Below are 8,321 nucleotides of genomic sequence, written 5' to 3' on the forward strand. Positions count from 1 at the left end.
AGTCAGGCATGTTGCTTTTCATTGTTTCTTGTTTTTTTTACGTGTATACCTTTTTTTTTATTAAGTTATTTTTTTGGTCTTTTATTGCCTTTATTTTATGGTAGAGTTGAGACTAGACAGGAAAGGGGGCAGAGAAAGGGGATGACAAAGCAAAGGGCCGCAGTCGGATTCTGATCCGGGCCACTGCAGCAAACTCCTTTACATGGGGTCGTAGCTCTACTGACTGAGTACGTGGCGGCCTGGCTCTGTAATATCTTATTGACACTGATTTTCTGAACTGAATAGTTTCGCATTGTGATTTATGTGTTGTTTCTCCACCCCACAGTCGTCTGATTGCGTTCCCGTGTTCACCTCCTGGCGGGAGTGGTTGTACGTATTATGACGACCTGAGGAGACGCGGTTGGATTCCCCATGACAGCCTGGATGCTTCTGTCCCCCATCACACCCCAATAGGGGTGAGACTGTCTGGCAGAAGTAAAAACAAACTAATCAAATTGGCATGACAGGATATCTATCTCTAAATGTACTCTGACAGATTTACTGTTGCCTTCATTTTGCAGAGTATCCAGAAAACGGGACTCCTGAGACGACCTCTTGTTGTGCACCCCACAGGCGCAACCACAAGCCCAGCCGGTGTCCCATTCGATTACTTTCCTCCAGTCCAGCCGTGAAGGACAGGCTTTCTTGCAGAACAGGTACACGTGTCCGAAACACCTGACACGTTCCATCAACTACATTGAGCTGGGTAGAAAACCGGCTTGACCTGATAGTATGATATGCAAGATTCAAGTGTTTCACGTTGACATGTAAGGATCTTTTTTTATATTTATTGTCAAAGAATTATACAAACTAATATAAAATAATATTAAAAAGCAATCACTAAAATTAATTGATGCAGTCAAGTCTACGCTAAATGTTTTTTCTTTCTTATCTAGGAACAGGAAGATGCGGAAGGTGGTGCGCGCTGGTGAAGGGAAATCTACTGTGGATGTAGAGATGCTGAATGGCTACCCTCGGGACAGAGCAGCGAGATGATACAGAGCTGTACAGGTTGTGTGTGTGTGTGTGTGTGTGTGTAAAATGTTTATTTGGACAAAAGGTATTAGAAGAGGCGGAGATTTGATTTTTAATTTGCTTTACTTTATTACCACTCTTTTCTTGTTTTGTTCATTGCTGCTGTAAACCATGTGCTTGTACTGATGTACTGGATTCATGTTGTCAAAGAGTAAATGCAAGACAGTTTTAATGTAAAGTAGATGAAGGGCAGGATGTTGTTTAAATTGGGTACACCAAAAAAAGCTGATCACCTTGTTGCTTCCATCAAAGATTAGACATGAATGAGTGGAATTGATCTCTTGCTCCTCCTCCGGTGTCCAAGCAGCATGCGTGTACTCGGGCTGGTAGAACATGCACTCAGAGTGGTGAGTATCCCCAGTGGGCTGATGAAGGTTATCTGGAGAGTGCCTTGTGGTTCAACGATGACATTCAACAACGCCTATCCGTTATTGAGAGGTGTGCTGGCTAATTTTGTGTTTGGATTGTGTTAGACGAATTGTTAGTTTAAGAGTGCAGGTGTGTATCGTATTATTCCATTTTCAGTGTATTGTATTGTGTTGTCAGGTTTGACAGACTGAACAAGGCGCAATGAAAACTGACAGGTGAAAGAAAAGTCTTGGATTATCTTTTGTTCAATATAATTAATGCTGGACGGTGGTCAGAAAACTGTGAGTGTAAAGGTTTTCCATCTTATTTTACATAAATATTTCCTCTATTCAGAGCTTCTACCTCAGCCGAGCTCATCAACTCGGCCCTGAGCCTTCCCTGTCAGTCAACCTGCTTGTCGATCACAGCAATGCCAACAGCAGTGCGCAGCACCGGGTCAAATGGAGCGGGCTTCACCCCAACCATCAGTGGATAAGCTTTTATAAACTATGCTTTTTTCATGCGATCCCTCTGACGCCTCTATACGTATCAGATGAAAGACTTGCTATTGGTATTTTCAGGATGTTGAGAAAAAACAGGGATGCTGTGGTTTGTTGTTGATTTGTTGTATGGGTATTTAGAGTTCCAGTATGGAAGTAGGTTGTATTTCACAGTTGTGATCTAATGAGGTGTAATCGCCTTGTTTGCAGGAAGAGGAAGAGAGTTTGACATTTTGCCCGACGAGAGAAGCTCTTGGCTGATCAGAGAAAGGTGAGCGCTGCAAATAGGTGACGGATAGACATCATGGTGATCGTGATTCTCCTACTTATCTGGTTGTTTTAGATTTTGGTTGCAAGCTGCTGTGGACTGATAATGATGAAGAGTGCCTCATCATTGTGTTCTTGCTAGTGTAGCCTTAGGCAAGCTGAAGAAGAGTATCTGTATCTTAGACTAAAACAATGCTTTAAGTGCATAATTGACTTACCATTTTAAGAATATAAGTTGGATGAAATTACAATCCGACTAGGGCGAGCATGAAGAATTGCCACTAAACGTGCCAGTGAAAGAAAGTCTACGGGGAGTGTTAGGTTTGGACTAGCGTACATGAACTGGGGCTTGTTAGATAAAATAAGAGTCTTTTCATAGTCCGAAATGGGTAAATCGATTTAAGCAGCAAAGTGGATCAGATAAAAAACGTGTGACAAAATTTATAATAACACTGTACAGCGAGAAAATAAAGAAAAGAAAAAACAGTAAAAAGACGATAAAAAATACTAGAGCGTTGACATGGTCAATTGATTTCACAGTATTATTGTCGTTGATTATTTGTTAATAAAGGCAACGTTTACATGCATATCTATATTATATATCATATATTATTTATGTATACTATTAATATATTCTTATATTATTGTATTGTATATTATATTTATTGGTTTATATATATAGCAATTATATATGAATATTAGTATTATATTAGTATATATATTCTATTCAAAGAAAGGAGCTGCTTGTCCTCTCACCACTGTTGATTATATGCTGATTATATGATTGATTTATAATAAATATCTACAGTGGGTCGAGTATTCAGACCTTTAAATTTTTCACTTTGTTTCATTGCAGCGATTTGTAAAATCAAAAAGTTCTCTTATTTCTCTTATGTAACTCCAACCCATCTTTGACAGAAAAAAAACAATGTGAAAATTTTTGCAAATTTTTAAAAGGAAAACTGAAATATACGATGGTGCATAAGTATTGACCTTTTGCTCAGTTGAGTAGGAAGACCCTTTGAGTAGTAGCATGAGTCTTCTTGGGAATGATGACAAGTTTTTTACACCTGGTTTGGGGTCCTTGCTTTCTGATATCTCCACGTTCTGTAGGTTGGATGTGTGAGCGTTGGTGCGCAATTTTGGTCTCTCAGAGTGCTCATTGGGTTCTAGGTCAGGCTCTGGCTGGGCCGTCAAGAAATGGACAGTTGTCGAAAGCACTCCCTTTGTATTTTTTAGCTGTGTGCTTAGGTCTTGTCCTGTTGGAGGTGACTTCGGCCCAGTCTGGAGTCCTGAGCACTCTGGAAGAGTTTTCTTCCAGGGTTCTCTGTACTTGGGCCGCATTCATCTTTCCTTCATTGAACCAGTCGTCCTGTCCCTGCAGCTGAAAAACCCTGCTGGATGCTGCCCCCCATGTTTCACTGTTGGGATTGTTTGGGAGGTGATGAGCAGTGCTGGTTTTTCACATACGCTTGAATTAGCCAAAAGTTCAATCTTGGTTCCTCAAGGGGGATTTCTTTTATAGTCTGGGTCTTCATGGTGTTTTTTTGGCACTTAGGGGCTTTCATAGTCTTGCATGAGGAGAGGCTTCGTCGGGCCTTGCCATAAGCCCGACTGGTGGAGGGCTGCAGTTGATAGTGACTTTGTGGACTTTTCCCTCTCCCTTATGCATCTTTGGACTCGCACAGTGATCTTTGGTTCTTTGTATACTCTTCACAGGCTCACGTTGGCTCAGTTTGGTCGGACGGCATGGTCTAGGAAGAGTCTGGTCGTCCCAAGGACTTATTCATTTAGGATTATGAAGGCCATGTGCTTTAGGACCTTGAGTGCTGCAGGAAATTTTTTGTACCTTGGCAGATCTTGCTGGTTGCACAATTGTGTCTCGTAAGCTCTTGGCAGTTCTTTCGCTCTCATTTCTCGATTTGCATTGAGCTTGCATGTTTGTAGGTCTTATTATCAGACAGCGTGTGTTGCTTTCTATCAGAGCATCGGTTTAATTAAACAAGTGTGCTCAATGAGGGCAGACGATCTTCAAGGAGGTCGGAGAAATGGAAGCGATGATGAGTTAATATGTGGAGTGTCGCAAAGGTCTGATCTTACGACCATGTGATATTCATTTTTTTTTTTATAAATTTGCAAATCTTTGCATTTGTTTTTTTTCTGTCGAAGAGATGGAGGTGCTGAGGTGGTAACTTAATGGAATAAGATGAACTTTTTCTTGATTATTGCAAAGGCTGCATATTGAAACAAGAGAGTGCAAATTTACAGGGGTCGAATAGTTTGTATGCTTTCGTAGCCATGGCATACTCTATAGTTGATATAATATTAGTGTCAGTTCCTTAACACTTTATCTTCAATACTCGATTTCCTGTGATTCTTTGTTAAATCTGGAAATAGTTTTTTTTTCTAAAATGTAAAATGAATATTTTGGGGTTGAATGAGATAATTACATCCAGCATTACCAATACTGTTACAGTTCCTGGTGTCCAGTGTCCCGTGTTATGGGAGGACGCCCAGGAGGCTGGCTGGAGCTTGCTGGAGCGTGATACGGAGGTTGCAGTCAAGGGCAGGGGTGTGTTATGGGCCACCATACAAGAATAGTTTTGAAAAGTGCTGGTGATCTAAAAGGTAACAAATGTTGTGTAAGATAGCGTAAAAACACTTGTCACGCCTTATCCTCTCGGCTTGATTATGGTTTTCGTTGTTATGATGGCAGAGAAAAATCTGTGCAGAGACGATATTGGACAAGATGGGTTATTGGTGATCGGTAGAGAATCAGTCCCTCTATGGTCGATGTTTTTTAAAGATGAAATCAGTGGGATGTTTGATAAAGAGTTAGTGTTTATGTCTCTTTGTGTTTTATTTTGTGTTGGTAATGCAGGAAGAGCAGTCTTTCAGTCAGTGAGGCGAGTGTCAGTTAAGGGTATGTTATGCTCTTTACTGCTTTGTTGCTGTTTTATGTATAAAAAGTATTTTTTCTGATTATCTTTTTGAGTGGTGTTGCATGTGGTTCACATACTCATTTAACTGTCTTTTCAGGAGTTTTGATAAGTTTCTAGAGATCGGGCGAAGCGGTAGCAACCACAGAAGGCGTTCGCAGCGTGACGCCCCGCCCAATCAGACCCCAAGTCTACCGGCACGGACAGCTCCGATGACCGCTGTTTTTCATTTTGAGTTTGAGGACAACAGGGAAAGGTGGTGGTGGATGTAAAGGGTACTTACCCCCCAGTGAATTACCTTTATCATGTTTGACGAGGTGAGCTCTAGTGCCAACAAGTCAAGCTCTCCTTTTCTCTGTGACGGTTGAAATGAAGCTAGACGGATTTGAGTGTGGCCTCTCCTCACTTCGTCACACTATCGCGATGTTAAATCGACAACAACAGTACCCATGAAACCGGTGGTTTCATTCGCGCCATTGCCCATGTACAACTTTATGCGCACCACATCATTTGTGTTCAGAGAGGGCTTGTTTCTGTGCGAGACTCAAAGCCGGACTTTGTAAATGTGTGGTGTTTATTTATCACTGAGATAATTGATCTCTGACTAGTATAATGTTGAGGCTTGCGCTTCTGGCTCTGTAAGTAAAGTAGACTTGTATACTATGGTAATGCTGCCAATGTCTCCTTGTCTTCCAGAAACGAATTTTTGACTCGTGTTTATCATTCTTATATGCTGTTTGAGCTGGTAAACCTCGCAGTAAATAGATTAGACGAAGCGCAACCTATCGGGTTTACAGTATATGAGAGTAGGAAGGGATTTTCTAATGTATAAGGTGGCTCTCTCACTTAATAGTTTGTGGATTAGTTTAACTTAGACCATAGATGTGTAGTTCGACCCTACAGCTGGATTTTGTGTAGATCGAATAAATGCTGATGATTGTTACTCGCGTAGAACTCTTGTTTTGCGGTGCACTGTTATAATTATTTGCTTCCTGCATCATGCCGGTGTATTTGTTATGGGTTTCAAGTTGGCATATTCTGGGCTATAGGTATGGTCTAAAGGAAGATCTAAGGTTTCCTCTTTGGGTGTTTGAGAGTGTGTGTCTTTTGCTAGTCTTGATGTGTTCTGGAAGATGGTGACTCTGCTATCGCTTGGACTCTGAATACAACAGGGCGGTGTCTATCTGTATATGTTTGCTGGCAGTTTGTCTCCTGGGCTGAAAAGTAACGACGAACTACTTATTCTCCAGTCAGTTTCTACGACTTCAGAAAAATGTCGCCATGCTCGGTGGAGCGGTCCGTTCCTTGTCTCGGTTGTATTGGCGACCTAGAGGAAAGTATATGCATGTTGTGGCATTCATTGCTCACGGTAGTATTTTGGGGTTGTTGAACATGAACCATGTAAATTAGGATCAATCATAAGTTAGATTGAATCTCTATGTTTGTCGATTCGATTTTAGTTCTAAGCAGTCAGTGTCTCTTGCATTTTGAGTCTTGTGTGTGAGCGCAGGTTTGTATCTCTTGTCTGGTTTCAGGTGCCCGAACATATATACTTGCATACGCTAGAGCTGTTTGGTGGGTGATAAAAATTACGTGTGGTGTTGTTTCCAACGTTGGATTACAGAGTCAAAGGAGTCTGTCTGAGCTGTTTGAGGAAATACATGTAGCTGTCCTCTCTGGCGGAGAGGAATCAGATGTTGTTAAAGCTGTCATTCTCTTTCGACAGAACGAATGGGATAAATGGAGCCATGGAGTGCACGGCTCACAGAATATTGATCTGCACTGCGTATCCATTCATACCTGGGATGTCGCATAGTCCTTAGAGGCGCGACTTCAAATATTGATGTGGTTTGTGCTCACCTTGTTGGATGAGTGTTCTGTGTTCGGATCCTTATGTTAGCTGGATGTTGCAGATTTAAACTTCGGTAGAACTTTTTACCGCGACGAATCTATGCATTGTAAATTGGTGATTGTCTCCTAAAGAAAAGACGGAAGGAGATATTTAACTGTACGGCTGGGTCAGTATTTTCCGCTGTTCTGGGGGAACAAGCAGGTAATACTGTTGTGGTGTTTCGTGTCCACGCTCCGCGCAATGCTACATCGGAATGATTCCTCCGTGGCTCATGAGAAAATACCCATACATGCTGTCTTCCTTCTCAAGAATAGCCAATGATGCTCGTGCGTCGCTTCATGCGCTCTGCGTACTGTTTGGTACTCTCTTATTGCACAGTTTCCTTTCATGGAGAAGTGATACATTGTGTCGGTAGCGGTTGGATGATATCTGAGGGTATCTTGATGTGCTCTCCCTTCACTTAGTTTGGCTGTAATAGGACAAAAGTATGAACGTGACTTTTGGCCACTTTTTTGCAGTAATTTTGGCCTTATTTGTGTTTCAGTGCAATTCTGGCAACACAAGCAGGAATGTGGTGTTTTTCCACCTAAATGTCAGAAAATGAGCTCTCTGGCTCTTGAAAACAAGTTGTTTCACGTTTAAGTGCCATTCTCTTCCAGAACGACGTAATACATCGTTGTCTCACCTTCAGAAAGATGCACGCGGCACCTCGGTTGATGATAGAGGGATTTGAGTGGCTCTTCAACTGGTTTGGCTGTGAATAGACAAAGTATGGAACGGTGAGCTTTTTGGCGCATTTGCCCATCGTATTTTGGCCTTAGTTCTGTGTGTTCAGGTGCAATTCTGGCCAACAAAGAAGGAATGTGGGTGTTTTTCCACCTAAAGGTCAAAAATGAGCTCCTCTGGCTCTGAAACAAACAAGCTTTTTATTAAGGTGCCATTCTCTTCCAGAGCACGACGTTCCACTCAGGTTTTTCCAGCCTAGAAAGATGCAGACAGCGATAGTCTGCGTCCCGTCGGGTTGATGAGGGTGGCGGGGGTAGTCTGCCTGTATGAGAGTTTGTGGCTTATCCAGTAGTGCCTAGTCTGTTGGAGGAGGCTGCAGAAGCGCGTCCAGGTAAGTTGGGAGCAGGGAAGATGGTAGATCTGGATCAGTTCTCTTCTCACGTCGCCTTGTTGGTCAGGAGATGACATGCGGGTTGAGGTCGTTTTGTGGCCATTATGCTATGTGGGTAATTTAGGGGACCTTATATTATGTATGTGGTGTGGATGCGTGTGAAGGTTTTGCGTGTATACAAAGCCGCTGGCCGCGTTGAGGGAGGGTGCTGGTGAGTTACACAC

This window comes from Morone saxatilis, unplaced genomic scaffold, assembly GCF_004916995.1.
Source record: "Morone saxatilis isolate NCDOM2014 unplaced genomic scaffold, NCSU_SB_2.0 Contig17, whole genome shotgun sequence".
Classification (NCBI taxonomy): Eukaryota; Metazoa; Chordata; class Actinopteri; family Moronidae; genus Morone; species Morone saxatilis.